The 18,416-nt window shown below is 46.5% G+C and overlaps 1 protein-coding gene across 2 annotated transcripts in view; it reads right to left on the bottom strand.

Moving 5' to 3' along the window:
• LOC112218979 (SH3 and multiple ankyrin repeat domains protein 3-like) overlaps positions 1-18,416 on the bottom strand; it is a 273,940-nt gene that overhangs the window by 76,053 nt on the left and 179,471 nt on the right. The gene's annotated exons all lie outside the window — the stretch shown is intronic.

Genomic DNA, 18,416 nt, shown 5'->3' with positions numbered 1-18,416 from the left:
AAAACGAACGTGAAGCTATACTGTACTGGACTCTGGAGACGCACAGGAAGCCTAGTGCGTGGTGCTGGCACTGGAGGTACCGGGCTGGGGACCCGCACCTCATGGCGAGTGCGAGGAGCAGGAACAGGGAGTACTGGACCCTGGAGGCGCACTGTAGGCCTGGTGCGTGGTGCCGGCACTGGTGGTACCGGGCTGGAGACACGCACCTCAGGGCGAGTGCGGGGAGGAGGAACAGGGCATACAGGGCTCTGGAGACGCACAGGAAGGCTGGTGCGTGGTGTTGGCACTGGTGGTACTGGGCTGGGGACACACACCTCAGGGCGAGTGCGAGGAGCAGGCACAGGACGTACTGGGCTGTGGAGGCGTACTGGAGGTCTGGAGTGTAAAGCTGACAACCCGTCCTGGCTGGATGCTCATTCTAGCCCGGCCAATGCGAGGAGCTGGAGACACCGTGCGCATCTCTGCATAACACGTGCCTGACCAGTTACACACTCCCCCCGGTAAGCACGAGGACTTGGCTCAGGTCTCCTACCTGACTTAGCCAATCTCCTCATGTGCCAACCCCCCAACAAATTATTGGGGCTGCCTCTCGGGCTTCCGTGCTAGCCGTGTACCCTTATATCTTCATCGTTCCTCCATTCTCCTGTATCCCTCCTCGCACTGTTCCAAAGAATCCCATGCAGGCTCTGGCACTCTCCCTGGATCGATCGACCAACTCTCAATCTCCTCCCAGGTTGTTACCCATTCGTCCTTCTCCCGGGTCCATTTCTCCATTAAGCGCTGTTCCTCCCATTCACGCTGCTTGGTCCATTTATGGTGGGTTATTCTGTCTCGTTCTTCGTATGGAGGAAACCAAGGCGCAGCGTGATATGAATACATCTTTAATAAGACGAAGAACACTTAAACAAACTATACAAAATAACAAAACGAACGTGACGCTATATTAGAAATGTGCAGACACAGGCAACTAGACATAGACAATAACCCACGAATACCCAAAGAAGATGGCTGCCTAAATATGGTTCCCAATCAGAGACACCGATAAACAGCTGCCTCTAATTGAGAACCAATCTAGACAACCATAGACATACATAAACACCTAGAAAGTAAACAACACCATAAACCTACAAAACGCTAGACAGTAGAAAAACACATACATCACCCATGTCACACCCTGACCTAGCCAAAATAATAAAGAAAACAAAGAATACTAAGGTCAGGGCGTCACAAGCAACCTATTTCAGTGGAATTAAAAAATGTTTATGTGTGAATTTTAACACCATTTTGAGTCAAATGAACTCTGAAAATGTGACACAACCTGTAGAGTTGTAACGCCTGCTTCCAACTTACACTCTCAAACACGTAGATCCGCTGAACGCAGCTCACTCTCCAGATCACCTGGATTCTGATCACCTGTTCACACACCTGTATGTCATTATCACACACTATTTAATTCAGTTCTTCACACCCCATCATTGTGAGGTATTGTTTGTTGTGTGACAGACTTCTATTCAGAGGGCTGGTTTTCCTGTAAGTCAATCCTCCCGTGTATGATAGATTTGCCTGCCTCACTAACGACGCCTTTTGCCTATTCCCTGCCTGTACTTTAGCCTATCGGATTTCCTGTTATCAAACTATTGCCTGATCTCCCGGAATACTTTACTAGTCTTTTCCCTGCATGTACTCTTGCCTTTTTGGACCCCCTGTGTATGACCTTCTGCCTGCCCCTGGACCCAGCTACCTGCCTCCTCCTGTGTTCCTTTGGAATAAACACCCTGCGCTTGAAACCAGCTCTCTGTCTCTCATCATGTTCATTACAAGAGTAACTTTAACACTATGTAGACTGGGACAAAATGTTATCTGAAACAGTTGTAACGCCTGTCGTCGGAAGGATTGGACCAAAGCGCAGCTTGAAAAGTGTTCATGATTTATTTTATTATCAAAAATCACTCGAACAAAGAAATAGACTCTAACCAGTCAGGCTTCAAGATGGGTCACTCCACCGAGACTGCTCTCCTCTGTGTCACTGCTCTCCTCTGTGTCTCTTCTTAAATTTCCAAAACACTTGAGCATGCTGTCTCCAAACGATCTTCTTGACTCTAACCAGTCAGGCTTCAAGATGGGTCACTCCACCGAGACTGCTCTCCTCTGTGTCATGGAGGCTCTCGGCACTGCCAAAGCTGACTCTCTCTCCTCTGTGATCATCCTCCTAAATCTGTCAGCTGCCTTGAACAACATAAACCATCGGATGCTCCTCTCCACCCTCTCAGGCTGGGCATCTCAAACTCTGCACACTCTTGGATTGCATCCTACCTGTTAGGTCGCTCATACCAGGTGATATGGAGAGGATCTGTGACTGCACCACATACTCACACTACTGGTGTCCCACAGGGCTCGGTTCTTCTCTCTATAAATAAGTCAATTTACTTTGTTATAACCTCACAATGGTATTTCCTGTCATTGCTATGCAGATGACACTCAATTAATTTTCTCTCTCCCCCCTTCTTTGCGTTCCTGGTAGATATCTCAGCTTGGATGTCAGCCCACCACCACAAGCTCAACCTTGACAAGAAGGAGCTTGTATTCCTCCCGGGCAAGCCGTGTCCGCTCCAAGACCTCTCCATCATGGTTGACAACCCCACGGTGTCCGCCTCCCAGAGTGCAAAGAACCTTGAGCCTGGACAACACCCTGTTGTTGTCTACAAACATCAAAGCAGTGACTCGCTCCTGCAGGTTCATGCTCTACAACATCTGTAGAGTACGACCCTACCTCACACAGGAAGCAGCGCAGGTCCTAATCCAGGCATTTGTCATCTCCCATCTGGACTACTGCAACTCGTTGTTGGCTGGGCTCCCCACTTGTGCCATCAAACCCCTGCAACTTATCCAGAACGATGCAGCGTGCCTGGTATTCAATCCCCCTAAGTTTCCCCCTGTCCTACGGACACTCTACTGGCATCCAGTCAAAGTAAATCCAAGATGGCATAGCAGTCAGACGTCTTGTCGTGTCCCTTGTATATATCGTTTTTTTAACATATTTTTCTTCGCATATCTTCGCATATTTTTCTTATTTTTCTTTTGCTAAACCTCAACATCTAAATACTCTCCTACAACCCGCCTCACCCAATGTAGCGTGGATCTGCTTTTTTTTCTAAAGTATTTATATTTACATCGGATCCGGAACCCCTCAACTGAAGATAGCCAGCTAACTACCAGCTATCAGTCAGCAAACCATTGCTAGCGGTCAACAGCTAACCGGTCATCAGCTAACCTTTAACTCGGAAAGCTCTCGCCAGTTCGAACAATGCGACTCTAACCAGAGCATAACGGACCTATTATTTTTATCCCCGGATTCCCACCGCAAACGGAACATTTTCAGCTGGATCTTCACAACTAGCTAACTAGCTAACCGCAACCCCGGATGATTACTTCTGGCTAGCGTTTCCATCCACTTAGCTTGAAGCTAGCCCGGCCAGAGCTCCTGTGCTACCACCGAAGCATACTCCTGGGCTACAATATTCGGACCCACGACCGGTCTATCGATGTCACCACATGAAGTGGCATAAACAGACTCACCCCATCGCGACGTCCCCCAAAGGCTAACTTTCTAGCCCTTGCTATCTGCTTGCTTGCTAATTCGGCCTGCTAACTGCTAGCTTGTTTAGCCTCGGCCTACTAACTGTTAGCTTGTTAGCACAGGCCTGCTAACTGTCTGAATCGCCGCGTCCCCAGCCAGCTCAACCACTCACTGGACCCATATTTAATTTCAATCTCTTTTCAATTTTTAATTCGATTATACCTTCCGGTAACCTGCCTCACCCAATGTGATACGGAATCGCTATTATTTAAAATTTTTAGAACACATTCAAGAACCTCCAGAAGCTAACCAGCTAACTAGCTACAAACTATTTAGTCATTGTTAGCCACTGCTAGCGGCTTTTACCTTCTGCACAGCCAGACAGTTTTTTAAAACCTGGATAATACTCGCCAGTCTAGCTTCCCTGCCCCATCCACCGCTGCCCCCTGGACACTGATCACTTGGCTACATAGCTGATGCCTTCTGGACTGTCCATTAATCACGGTACTCCATTCTGCTTGTTTATGTTTTATCTGTCGGCCCCAGCCGCACTCAGGCTCTGTGTGTAGTTAATCCGACCCTCCCTGCCTAGTCAACGCCATCTTACCTGCTGTTGTTGTGCTAGCTGATTAGCTGTTGTTGTTTCACCTACTGTTTTAGCTAGCTCTCCCAATTCAACACCTGTGATTACTGTATGCTTCGCTGTATGTCTCTCTCAAATGTCAATATGCCTTGTATACTGTTGTTCAGGTTAGTTATCATTGTTTTAGTTTACAATGGAGCCCCTAGTTCCACTCTTCATACCCCTGATACCGCCTTTGTCCCACCTCCCACACATGCGGTGACCTCACCCATTAAAACCAGCATGTCCAGAGATACAACCTCTCTCATCATTACCCAGTGCCTGGGCTTACCTCCGCTGTACCCGCACCCCACCATACCCCTGTCTGCGCATTATGCCCTGAATATATTCTACCATGCCCAGAAATCTGCTCCTTTTATTCTCTGTCCCCAACTCTCTAGGCGACCAGTTTTGATAGCCTTTAGCCGCACCCTCATACTACTCCTCCTCTGTTCCGCGGGTGATGTGGAGGTAAACCCAGGCCCTGCATGTCCCCAGGCACCCTCATTTGTTGACTTCTGTGATCGAAAAAGCCTTGGTTTCATGCATGTCAACATCAGAAGCCTCCTCCCTAAGTTTGTTTTACTCACTGCTTTAGCACACTCTGCTAACCCTGATGTCCTTGCCGTGTCTGAATCCTGGCTCAGGAAGGCCACCAAAAATTCTGAGATTTCCATACCCAACTATAACATTTTCCGTCAAGATAGAACTGCCAAAGGGGGAGGAGTTGCAGTCTACTGCAGAGATAGCCTGCAAAGTTCTGTCATACTTTCCAGGTCTATACCCAAACAGTTCAAACTAATAATTTAAAAAATTACTCTCTCCAGAAATAAGTCTCTCACTGTTGCCGCCTGCTACCGACCCCCCTCAGCTCCCAGCTGTGCCCTGGACACCATTTGTGAATTGATCGCCCCCCATGTAGCTTCAGAGTTTGTTCTGTTAGGTGACCTAAACTGGGATATGCTTAACACCCCGGCAGTCCTACAATCTAAGCTAGATGCCCTCAATCTCACACAAATCATCAAGGAACCCACCAGGTACAACCCTAAATCTGTAAACAAGGGCACCCTCATAGACGTCATCCTGACCAACTGGCCCTCCAAATACATCTCCGCTGTCTTCAACCAGGATCTCAGCGATCACTGCCTCATTGCCTGTATCCGCTACAGAGCCGCAGTCAAACGACCACCCCTCATCACTGTCAAACGCTCCCTAAAACACTTCTGTGAGCAGGCCTTTCTAATCGACCTGACCCGGATATTCTGGAAGGACATTGACCTCATCCCGTCCGTTGAGGATGCCTGGTCATTCTTTAAAAAGTAACTTCCTCACCATTTTAGATATGCATGCTCCGTTCAAAAAATGCAGAACTAAGAACAGATATAGCCCTTGGTTCACTCCAGACCTGACTGCCCTCGACCAGCACAAAAACATCCTGTGGCGGACTGCAATAGCATCGAATAGTCCCCGCGATATGCAACTGTTCAGGGAAGTCAGGAACCAATACACGCAGTCAGTCAGGAAAGCGAAGGCCAGCTCCTTCAGGCAGAAATTTGCATCCTGTAGCTCCAACTCCAAAAAGTTCTGGGACACTGTGAAGTCCATGGAGAACAAGAGCACCTCCTCCCAGCTGCCCACTGCACTGAGGCTAGGTAACACGGTCACCACCGATAAATCCATGATTATCGAAAACTTCAACAAGCATTTCTCAACGGCTGGCCATGCCTTCCGCCTGGCTACTCCAACCTCGGCCAACAGCTCCACCCCCCGCAGCTACTCGCCCAAGCTTCTCCAGGTTCTCCTTTACCCAAATCCAGATAGCAGATGTTTTGAAAGAGCTGCAAAACCTGGACCCGTACAAATCAGCTGGGCTTGACAATCTGGACCCTCTATTTCTGAAACTATCCGCCGCCATTATCGCAACCCCTATTTACCAGCCTGCCGCAGTAACCCCCCTCTTCAAAGGGGGAGACACCCTGGACCCAAACTGTTACAGACCTATATCCACCCTGCCCTGCCTATCTAAGGTCTTCGAAAGCCAAGTCAACAAACAGGTCACTGACCATCTCGAATCCCACCGTACCTTCTCCGCTGTGCAATCTGGTTTCCGAGCCGGTCGCGGGTGCACCTCAGCCACGCTCAAGGTACTAAACAATATCATAACCGCCATCGATAAAAGACCGTACTGTGCAGCCGTCTTCATCAACCTTGCCAAGGCTTTCAACTTTGTCAATCTCCATATTCTTATCGGCAGACTCAGTAGCCTCGGTTTTTCTGATGACTGCCGTGCCTGGTTCACCAACTACTTTGCAGACAGAGTTCAGTGTGTCAAATCGGAGGGCATGCTGTCCGGTCCTCTGGCAGTCTCTATGGGGGTGCCACAGGGTTCAATTCTCGGGCCGACTCTTTTCTCTGTATATATCAATGATGTTACTCTTGCTGCGGTCGTTTCCCTGATCCACCTCTACGCAGACGACACCATTCTATATACTTCCAGCCCGTCCTTGGACACTGTGCTATCTAACCTCCAAACGAGCTTCAATGCCATACAACACTCCTTCCGTGGCCTCCAACTGCTCTTAAACGCTAGTAAAACCAAATGCATGCTTTTCAACCGTTCGCTGCCTGCACCCGCACGCCTGACTAGCATCACCACCCTGGATGGTTCCGAGCTTGAATATGTGGACATCTATAAGTACCTAGGTGTCTGGCTAGACTGTAAACTCTCCTTCCAGACTCATAACAAACATCTCCAATCGAAAATCAAATCTAGAGTCGGCTTTCTATTCCGCAACAAAGCCTCCTTCACTCACGCCGCCAAACTTACCCTAGTAAAACTGACTATCCTACCGATCCTCGACTTCGGCGATGTCATCTACAAAATAGCTTCCAACACTCTACTCAGCAAACTGGATGCAGTTTATCACAGTGCCATCCGTTTTGTTACTAAAGCACCTTACACCACCCACCACTGCGACCTGTATGCTCTAGTCGGCTGGCCCTCGCTACATATTCGTCGCCAGACCCACTGGCTCCAGGTCATCTACAAGTCCATGCTAGGTAAAGCTCTGCCTTATCTCAGTTCACTGGTCACGATGGCAACACCCACCCGTAGCACGCGCTCCAGCAGGTGTATCTCACTGATCATCCCTAAAGCCAACACCTCATTTGGCCGCCTTTCGTTCCAGTTCTCTGCTGCCTGTGACTGGAACGAATTGCAAAAATCGCTGAAGTTGGAGACTTTTATCTCCCTCACCAACTTCAAACATCTGCTATCTGAGCTAACCGATCGCTGCAGCTCTACATAGTCTATCGGTAAATAGCCCACCCAATTTTACCTACCTCATCCCCATACTGTTTATATTTATTTACTTTTCTGCTTTTTTGCACACCAATATCTCTACCTGTACATGACCATCTGATCATTTATCACTCCAGTGTTAATCTGCAAAATTGTAATAATTCGCCTACCTCCTCATGCCTTTTGCACACAATGTATATAGACTCTTTTTTTCTACTGTGTTATTGACTTGTTAATTGTTTACTCCATGTGTAACTCTGTGTTGTCTGTTCACACTGCTATGCTTTATCTTGGCCAGGTCGCAGTTGCAAATGAGAACTTGTTCTCAACTAGCCCACCTGGTTAAATAAAGGTGAAATAAATCAAAATAAATAAAAAAGCTTGCATCCACTACAAGAACATGGTACTTTCCTACAGAACAGAAAGAGGAACTGCCCCTCCCTACCTTCAGGCTATGCTCAAATCCTACACCCCAACCGAGTACTCTGTTCTGCCACCTCTGGTCTCTTGGACCTCCCACCTCTGACCTCCCGCTAAGCCTCATCAATGTTATTTTCTGTCCCGGCACCCCAGCAGAGTCCCTGTCCATCTTCAGAAACCTTACCTCTTCAAAGATTAACTTAAATACCCCCCCCTCTATTTGGTGAACTAACTGAACTTTTTCCCCATCACTAGCTCTGACTTTCCTGATAGCTACTTAAAAAATTAAATTACGACTGAGATATGTGGTTGTCCCACCTAGCTGAATGAATGCACTAACTGTAAGTCACTCTGGATAAGAGCATACTCTAAATAACTCTAAATAACTCTAAATACTCTAAATAACTCTAAATAACTCGAATGTAAATGTTAAATACATCACTCATTGTTGAGTTCATGAATTCGATCAATATCCTTTTCTTTCTCGCTCTCATTCTCTCCATCAGTCTCTCCCTCCTTCTCCCCTTCTCTTTCCCTTCCCTTCATCCCTCTGTCCTCTCCCCCTTCCTTCTCTCCAATAATCTCTTTCTCCCTTTTTAAAAATCTCTCTCCTACCTGCAGTAAATGATAAAATGTCATCCCCAGATTAATGTCCCCTTGGCGATGTGGTTGTGCGCAGGTGTGTCTGTGTATGTGTCTGTCTGTGTGTGTGTGTCTGCGTGTGCATGTGTGTGTGTGTGTGAGAGAGAGAGGTGTCACAATAAATAACAACAGATTCACTGATGGCCTGACCCTAGCCTTAACGCTACCCCTATCTCTCTCCCTCTCTCTATCTCTCTCTCTCTCTCTGACCCTGACTAAAATCTTATTACCAAATCAACACAGAGAGGTGGAAAGGGAGAGAATGGGAGGAGAGAGAAAAAGAGACAGAGAGGGAAAGAGAGACAAAGACAGTTGGATAGATTAAGGGGGGTGAGACAGTGAGAGTCACGACACAGGGTGATGTATAAGAGACCCTGCAGCACACAGTCAGTTACTCACAAACCCACACTCTGATTTCAATACAACTACACAACTACACACTCACGCATACACGGGTAAAACACATGGATAAAACATTATGTGCACACACACACACACACACACAGACAAAATCACACGCACACACACACACACACACACACAGACACAGGGAGCAGTGTTGTTTAGGTTAGTTAATTGTAGACAGGGCTGTCTTTCCTGCTTCACTGAGCTGAGCTGAGACATATTGCCATGACTGTCAGTGATGCCTCAATGCTTACCAGATAAACAAGTGTGTGTTTTTCTGAGTGTGTGCATGCTTGTGTCTACGTGTGTGAATGTGTGTGCCTGAGTTTGTGTGCGATTGTCTTTCTGTGTGTGTGTCCTCTAGTGTGTTATCTATTATTTCATGACCGTTGAAGTATCCTAGGATACATCAAATTCCTGCAAAAACAACTGCATATCCTTAACTGTTGAGCATTATCTATTTAGCTAGACTTATTTATTGCACCAAAATCATTTTCTGAGTTAATATTAAACAATCTAAAAAAATATATAACGTTTCTGTACTTCAATTCCCAGTGGAAAGGGGTGAAGGACATGGAATGAAGAAGTGGAGGGAGGGAGGGAAATTAAGAGAGGAGGGGGAGGAGACAAATAGAGGAGAGAGAGAGATAAGGGGGGAGAGAAACAGAGGGAAGAGGGGTAAGTGACAAATAGAGGAAAGAGAGAGAGAGAGATACGGGAGGAGAGAAATACAAAGAGAGGAGGGGTAAGAGACAAGTAGAGAAGAGAGAGGGAGATGAGGGAGGGAAAGGGGGAAACAGCAAGAGAGGAGAGGTAAGAGACAAGTAGAGAAGAGAGAGGGAGATGAGGGAGGGAAAGGGGGAAACAGCAAGAGAGGAGAGGTAAGAGACAAGTAGAGAAGAGAGAGGGAGATGAGGGAGGGAAAGGGGGAAACAGCAAGAGAGGAGAGGTAAGAGACAAGTAGAGAAGAGAGAGGGAGATGAGGGAGGGAAAGGGGGAAACAGCAAGAGAGGAGAGGGAAAAAGGAAAGACAGGAAGGAGAGCGGAGAAAAAGAAAGAGTTGCCTCATTAATTTCTTCTCCTCTGTCCTTTCTCCCTTATTCTTCTCCTTCACTATCTCACTCCCTCCTGTGTTTAGACACCTCCCTTTTCTCAGCTTCTCGCACTCTCACCCAGGCACTCTCTCCTCACCCCTCCTCACCTCCTTATCCCATAAAGCGGCAGGATTCCTCAAGGAATGGGGGGGCAAGACAACATACATTCCTCAACACCTATTTTCACAAAACCCTCTCCAGACACCCTCAAACACAAGTGAAAAAAAAAATCACATTCAAGAAAAGATAAAAAATGAATCTACAAAGATTGACGATATGACTGGATAGATACTGACCCCTGAATGACATGACCAAAAGTATGTGGACGTCTGCTCATCGAACATCTCATTCCAAAATCATGGGCATTAATATGGAGTCGGCCTCCCCTTTGCTGCTATAACAGCCTCCAATCTTCTGGGAAGGTTTTCCATTAGATGTTGGAACATGGCTGCGGGGACTCACTTCCAGTCAACCACACCAGCATTAGTGAGGTCGGGCACTGATGTTGGGTGACTAGGCCTGGCTCATAGTCGGCGTTCCAATTCATCCCAAAAGTGTCCGATGGAAGTTGAGGCCAGTCAAGTACCTCCGCAACGATCTCGACAAACCATTTCTGTATGTACCTCGCTTTGTACACAGGGGCATTGTCATTCTGAAACAGGAAAGGTATTCCCCAAACTGTTGCCACAAAGTTGGAAGCACAGAATCATCTAGAATGTCATTGCATGTTGTATCGTTAAGATTTCACTTCACTGGAAATAAGGGGCCAAGCCCGAACCATGAAAAACAGCCCGAGACAATTATTCCTCTTCCACCAAACTTTACAGTTGGCACTATGCATTGGGGCAGGCAGCTTTCTCATGAAATCTGCCAAACCAAGATTCTTCTGTCGGACTGCCAGATAGTGGAGTGTGATTCATCACTCCAGAGAACACGTTTCCACTGCTCCAAAGTTCAATGGCAGCAAGCTGACGCTTGGCATTGTGCATGGTGATCATAGGCTTGTGTGCGGCTGCTCGGCCAAGGAAACCCATTTCATGAAGATCCCTACGAACAGTTATTGTGCTGACGTTGCTTCCAGAGGCAGTTTGGAACTCAGTAGTGACTGTTGCAACTGAGGATAGACCATTTTTATGCAGCACTCGGAGATCCCGTTCTGAGCCGTTGTTGCTCCTAGACGTTTCCACTTCACAATAACTGCTCTTACAGTTGACCGGGGCAGCTCTAGCAGGACAGAAATTTGACAAACTGACTTGTTGGAAAGGTGGCATCTTATGACGATACCACGCTGAAAGTCACTGAGCTCTTCAGTAAGGCCATTCTACTGCCAATGTTTGATCAAAACAAATCCAATTTGATTGGTCACATACACACGTTAGCAGATGTTAATGCGAGTGTAGCGAAATGCTTGTGCTTCTAGTTCCGACAGTGCAGTAATATCTAACAAGTAATCTAACAATTCCCCAACAACTACCTACAGTTGAAGTCGGAAGTTTACATAAACCTTCGCCAAATAAATATAAACTCAGTTTTTCACAATTCCTGACATTTAATCCTAGTAGAAATTCCCTGTTTTAGGTCAGTCAGGATCACCACTTTATTTTAAGAATATGAAACGTGAAATGTCAGAATAATAGTAGAGAGAATGATTTATTTCAGCTTTCATTTCTTCCATCACATTCCCAGTGGGTCAGAAGTTTACATACACTCAATTAGTATTTGGTAGCATTGCCTTTAAATTGTTTAACTTGGGTCAAACGTTTTGGGTAGCCTTCCACAAGCTTCCCACAATAAGTTGGGTGAATTTTGTCCCATTCCTCCTGAATGGAGAGCTGGTGCAACTGAGTCAGGTTTGTAGGCTTCCTTGCTCGCACACTTTTTGAGTTCTGCCCACACATTTTCTATAGGATTGAGGTCAGGGCTTTGTGATGGCCACTCCAATACCTTGACTTTGTTGTCCTTAAGCCATTTTGCCACAACTTTGGAAGTATGCTTGGGGTCCTTGTCCATTTGGAAGACCCATTTGCGACCAAGCTTTCATTTCCTTACTGATGTCTTGAGATGTTGCTTCAATATATCCACATAATTTTCCTGCCTCCATGATGCCATCTATTTCGTGAAGGGCACCTGTCCCTCCTGCAGCAAACCACCCCCACAACATGATGCTGCCACCCCCGTGCTTCACGGTTGGGATGGTGTTCTTCGGCTTGCAAGCATCCCCTTCTTTTCTCCAAACATAACGATGGTCATTATGGCCAAACAGTTCTATTTTTGTTTCATCAGACCAGAGGACATTTCTCTAAAAAGTACGATGTGCAGTTGCAAACCGTAGTCTGGCTTTTTTATGGCGGTTTTGGAGCAGTGGCTTCTTTCTTGCTGAGCCGCCTTTCAGGTTATGTTGACATAGGACTCATTTTACTGTGGATATGGATACTTTTGTACCTGTTTCCTGCAGCATCTTCACACGGTCCTTTGCTGTTGTTCTGGGATTGATTTACGTTCATCTCTAGGAGACAGCACGCAATGATGTCAAGCAAAGAGGCACTAAGTTTGAATGTAGGCCTTGAAATACATCCACAGGTACACCTCCAATTGACTCAAATGAAGTCAATTAGCCCACCAGAAGCTTCTAAAGCCATGACATCATTTTCTGGAATTTTCCAAGCTGTTTAAAGGCACAGTCAACTTAGTGTATGTAAACTTCTGACCCACTGGAATTGTGATACAGTTCATTATAAATTAAATAATCTGTCTGTTAACAATTGTTGGAAAAATGACTTGTCAAGTCCTAACTGACTTGACAAAACTATAGTTCGTTAACAAGACATTTGTGGAGTGGTTGACAAACAAGTTTTAATGACTCCAAACTAAGTGTATGTAAACTTTCGACTTCAGCTGTAATACACACAAATCTAAAGGGCTGAATGAGAATATGTACATGTAAATAAATGGATGAGCGATGGGCTAGCGGCATAGGCAAGGTGCAATAGATGGTATAAAATACAGTACATATGTACATATGACATGAGTAATGTAAGATATGTAAACGTTATTAAAGTGGCATTATTTATAGTGGCATTGTTTAAAGTGACTTGTGATCCATTTATAAAAGTGGCCAGTGATTATTGTCTCAATGTATGCAGCAGCCTCCCTGAGTTAGTGATGGCTGTTTAACAGTCTGATGGCCTTGAGATAGAAGCTGTTTTTCAGTCTCTTGACCCCAGCTTTGATACACCTGTACTGACCTCACTTTCCGGATGGTGGCAGTGTGAACAGGCAGTGGCACAGGTGGTTGTTGTCCTTGATTATCTTTTTGGCCTTCCTGTGACATCGGATGCTGTAGGTGTCATGGAGGGCAGGTAGTTTGCCCAGACCGCACCATCCTCTGGAGAGCCTTGTGGTTGAGGGCAGTGCAGTTGCAGTACCAGGCTGTGATACAGTCCGACAGGATGCTCCCGATTGTGCATCTGTAAAAGTTTGACAGGGGTTTGGGTGACAAGCAAAATTTCTTCAGCCTCTCGAGGTTGAGGCGCTGCCGCGCCTTCCTCGCCACACTGTCTGTGTGGGTGGACCATTTCAGTTTGTATGTGATGTGTATGCCTAGGAACATAAAACTGTCCACCTTCTCCATTGCTGTCCCTTCGATGTGGATAAGGGGGTGCTCCCTCTGCTGTTTCTTGAAGTCCACGATCATCTCCTTGGTTTTGTTGATGCTGAGTGAGAGGTTATTTTCCTCACAGCACACTCCCAGGGCCCTCACCTCCTTCCTGGAGGCTGTCTCGTCATTGTTGGTAATCAAGCCCACTACTGTAGTGTCATCTGCAAACTTGATGATTGAGTTAGAGGCGTGCATGGCCAGGCAGTCGTGGGTGAACAAGGAGTACAGGAGGGGGATGAACACACATCCTTGTGGGGTCCCAGTGTTGGGGGTTAGTGAAGTGGAGATGTTGTTTCCTACTTACACCACCTTTGGGGCGGCCCGTCAGAAAGTCCAGGACCCAATTGTATAGGGCGGGGTTGAGACCCAGGACCTCCAGGTTGATGATGAGCTTGGAGGAAACTATGGTGTTGAATTCTGAGCTGTAGTCAATGAATAGCATTCTTACATATGTATTCCTCTTGTCCAGATGGGATAGGGCAGTGTGCAGTGTGATGGCGATTGCATCGTCTTTGGACCTGTTGGGGCGGTATGCAAATTGAATTGGGTTTAGGGTGATTGGTGAGGTGGAGGTAATATGATCCTTGACTAGTCTCTCAAAGTACTTCATGATGACAAAAGTAAGTGCTATGGGGCGGTAGTCATTTAGTTCAGTTATCTTTGCATTCTTGGGTACAGGAACAATGGTGGCCATCTTGAAGCATGTGGGGACAACAGACTGGGATAGGGAGCGTTTGAATATGTCTGTAAACAACACCAGCCAGCTGGTCTGCGCATGCTCTGAGATCGCGGCTCGGGATGCAGCCTTGCGAGGGTTCACACGTTTAAATGTTTTACTCAAGTCGGCCACGGAGAAGGAGAGGGGGGGCGCAGTCCTTGTTAGAGTGCCGTGACGGTGGCACTGTATTATCCTCAAAGCGGGCAAAGAAGGTGTTTAGTTTGTCTGGAAGTATGACGTTGGTGTCCATGACGTGGCTGGTTTTCTTCTTGTAGTCCGTGATTTCCTATAGACCCTGCCACTTACGTCTCATATCTGAGTCGTTGAATTGCGACTCCACTTTGTCCCTGTTCCGTAATTTCGCTTGTTTGATTGCCTTGCAGAGGGACTAACTACAGAGTTTATATTCAGCCATATTCCCAGACCTCTTTCCATGGTTAAATGCAGTAGTTTGTGCTTTCCGTTTGGCGCGAATGACGCCATCCATACACAGTTTCTGGTTACGGTAGGTTTTAATAGTCACAGTGGGTACAACATCTCCAATGCACTTCCTTATAAACTCACTCACCGAGTCTTGAAGCGTGGATTCCAATTGGTCAGACCAGCGTTGAATGGTTCTAGTCACTGTTACATCCTGTTTGAGTTTCTGCCTATAAGACGCTAGGAGCAAGATGGCGCTGTAGTTGGATTTGCCAAAGGGAGGGCGGGGGAGGGCTTTGCATGCATTGCGGAAGTTAGAGTAGCAGTGATCAAGTGTATTACCCCCCCGAGTACTGCAATCAATATTCTAAAAGAATTTAGGTAGCCTTGTTCTCAATTTTGCTTTGTAAAAATCCCCAGCTACAATAAATGCATCCTCAGGATATATGGTTTATATGGTATATGGAGTCCAGTGAAGTTCCTTGAGGACCGTTGTGGTGTCTGCTTGAGGGGGAATGTATACAGCTGTGATGATAACTGACGAGAATTCTCTTTGGAGATAATATAGCCGGCATTTGATTGTAAGGAATTCTAGGTCAGGTGAGCATAAGGACTTGAGTTCCTGTATGTTGTTATGATTACAGCATGAATCGTTAATCATGAAGCATACACCCCTGCCCTTCCTCTCCCCAGAGAGGTGTTTATCTCTGTCAGCTTAATGCATGGAGAAGACCAGTGGCTGAACCGATTCCAACAATATATCCCGAGAGAGCCATGTTTCCGTGAAACAGGGAATGTTACAATCTCTGATGTCTCTCTGGAAGGCAACCCTTGCTTGAATTTCATCTACCGTGTTGTCACGAGACTGGACATTGGTGAGTAGTATACTCTGGAGCGATGGGCGATGAGCACGTCCAAGGAGCCTGACCAGTTGGCTGCTCTGTCGGCCCCTTCTGCGGTGCTGTCGTTTTGGGTCGGCTTCTGGGATTAGATCCATTGTCCTGGGTGATGGTCCAAACAGAGGATCCGCTTCGGGAAAGTCAGATTCCTGGTCGTAATGTTGGTAAGTTGACGTTGCTCTTTTATCCAATAGTTCTTCCCGGATGTATGTAATAAGACTGAAGATTTCCTGGGGTAACAATGTAAGAAATAATACAGAAAAAAACAAAATGTTGCATAGTTTCCTAAGGACTCAAAGTGAGGCGACCATCTCTGTCAGCGTCATTGTGCCAAAAAATTATGGCGATTGCATGGCTGTGCTGTCGATTTATACACCTGTCAGTACCAAATCCACTCATTTGAAGGGGTGTCCACATACTTTTGTAGTTACAGTTTATTCAGAAAGTTTTCAGATTAAATAGAAATATCACATTTACATAAGTGTGAACCTTTGCCCCAGTCTGAAACAGGTTTTCATCAAAGATCTCTCTGTAATTTGCTCCATTCATTGTTCCCTTGTCCTGACTAGTCTCCCAGTCCCTGCCCCTGAAAAACATCCTCATAGCAAGATGCTGCCACCACCATGCTTCACCGTAGAAATAATATTGGCCAGGTGATAAGCGGTACCTGGTTTCCTCCAGAAGTGATGCTTGGAGTTCAGTCTAGGTTTCATCAGACCAGAGAATCTTTAGGTGCCTTTTGGCAAACTCCATGTGCCTCTTACTGAGGAGTGACTTCAGTCTGGCCCCTCTACCATAAAGGCCTGATTGGTGGAGTGCTGCAAAGATGGTTGTCCTTCTGGAAGGTTCTCTCATCTCAACAGAGGAACTTTGAAGCTCTGTCACCTCCCTGACCTGGCCCTTTTCCCCCGATTGCTCAGTTTGGCTGGGCGGCCATGGCTTGGTTTTTGCTCTGACATGCACTATCAACTGGGAGACCTTTCAAAATCATCTCCAATCAATTAAATTGACCACAGGTGGACTCCAAACAAGTTGTAGAAACATCTGAAGGATGATCAATGGAAACCGGAGGCACCTGAGCTCAATTTCAAGTCTCATAGCAAAGGGTCTGAATAGTTGTTTAACTTTTTTAATACATTTGCTAAAATATCAAAAACCTGTTTTCACTTTGTCATTATGGGGCATTGTGTGTAGATTGATGAGGGCAAACAAACATATTTAATACATTTTAGAATAAGGCTGTAATGTAACAAAATGTGGAAAAGGTCAAGGTGTCTGATTACTTTCCGATAATCAATGTATAGTGTACGTATTGACTGTTACTCTAAACATGCAGAGATAGAGAGTACATTAATGAATGCAACATATACAAGTAACTGCCAAAATAAAGGAACCACCAACATAAGGGACACCACGCGCTAGGACAGCTTCAATGCACCTTGGCATAGATTATACTTTTCTCTGGAACTCTATTGGAGCGATGCGACAACATTCTTCCACAAGAAATTCCATCATTTGTTGATGGTGGTGGAAATCGCTAACACAGGCACCGCTACAGAATCTCCCATAAGTGTTCAATTGGGTTGAGACCTGGTGACTAAGACTCAAGTGTTTCCATTATTTTGGCAGGTACCTGTATGTTTTCCCCCATGTCTTTTTATGTGCTCTTTTTAACTTCTTTCTGAGTGAGACACCTCCTCAACAGAGTACGTGAGAGTAGATCATGTGTTTGTGGGCATCTTCAGGTGTGTGTGTGTGTGTGTGTGTGTGTGTGTGTGTGTGTGTGTGTGTGTGTGTGTGTGTGTGTGTGTGCGTGTGAATGTGCGTGCATGCATTTGTTTGTGTGCGTCCGCAGTCAGGGTATAAATATTAGAGGTCAGCATACATAATATTGTACATACAGGGCTGAGTCAGCACTGTGGACAGCACCTATAGTTCCACCAGCCTGTTCAGCACTGTGGACAGCACCTATAGTTCCACCAGCCTGTTCAGTACCGTGGACAGCACCTATAGTTCCACCAGCCTGTTCAGCACTGTGGACAGCACCTATAGTTCCACCAGCCTGTTCAGTGCCGTGGACAGCACCTATAGTTCCACCAGCCTGTTCTGCATCATGGACAGCACCTATAGTTCCACCAGCCTGTTCAGCACCGTGGACAGCACCTATAGTTCCACCAGCCTGTTCAGTAACCGTGGACAGCACCTATAGTTCCACCAGCCTGTTCTGCATCATGGACAGCACCTATAGTTTCACCAGCCTGTTCTGCATCATGGACAGCACCTATAGTTCCACCAGCCTGTTCTGCATCATGGACAGCACCTATAGTTCCACCAGCCTGTTCAGCACCGTGGACAACACCTATAGTTCCACCAGTCTGTTCAGCACCGTGGACAGCACCTATAGTTCCACCAGCCTGTTCAGCACCGTGGACAGCACCTATAGTTCCACCAGCCTGTTCAGCACCGTGGACAGCACCTATAGTTCCACCAGCCTGTTCAGCACCGTGGACAACACCTATAGATCAACCAGCCAATTCAGCACTGTGACCAAACACCCATAGTTCCACCAGTCTGTTCAGCACCGTGGACAGCAGTAAATAGTTCCACCCCCTGTTCAGCACCGTGGACAGCACCCATGGTTCCACCAGTCTGTTCAGCAC

Source organism: Oncorhynchus tshawytscha, linkage group LG19 (genome assembly GCF_018296145.1).
Source record: "Oncorhynchus tshawytscha isolate Ot180627B linkage group LG19, Otsh_v2.0, whole genome shotgun sequence".
NCBI lineage: Eukaryota > Metazoa > Chordata > Actinopteri > Salmoniformes > Salmonidae > Oncorhynchus > Oncorhynchus tshawytscha.
This window is presented reverse-complemented; position numbering and strand designations above follow the sequence as displayed.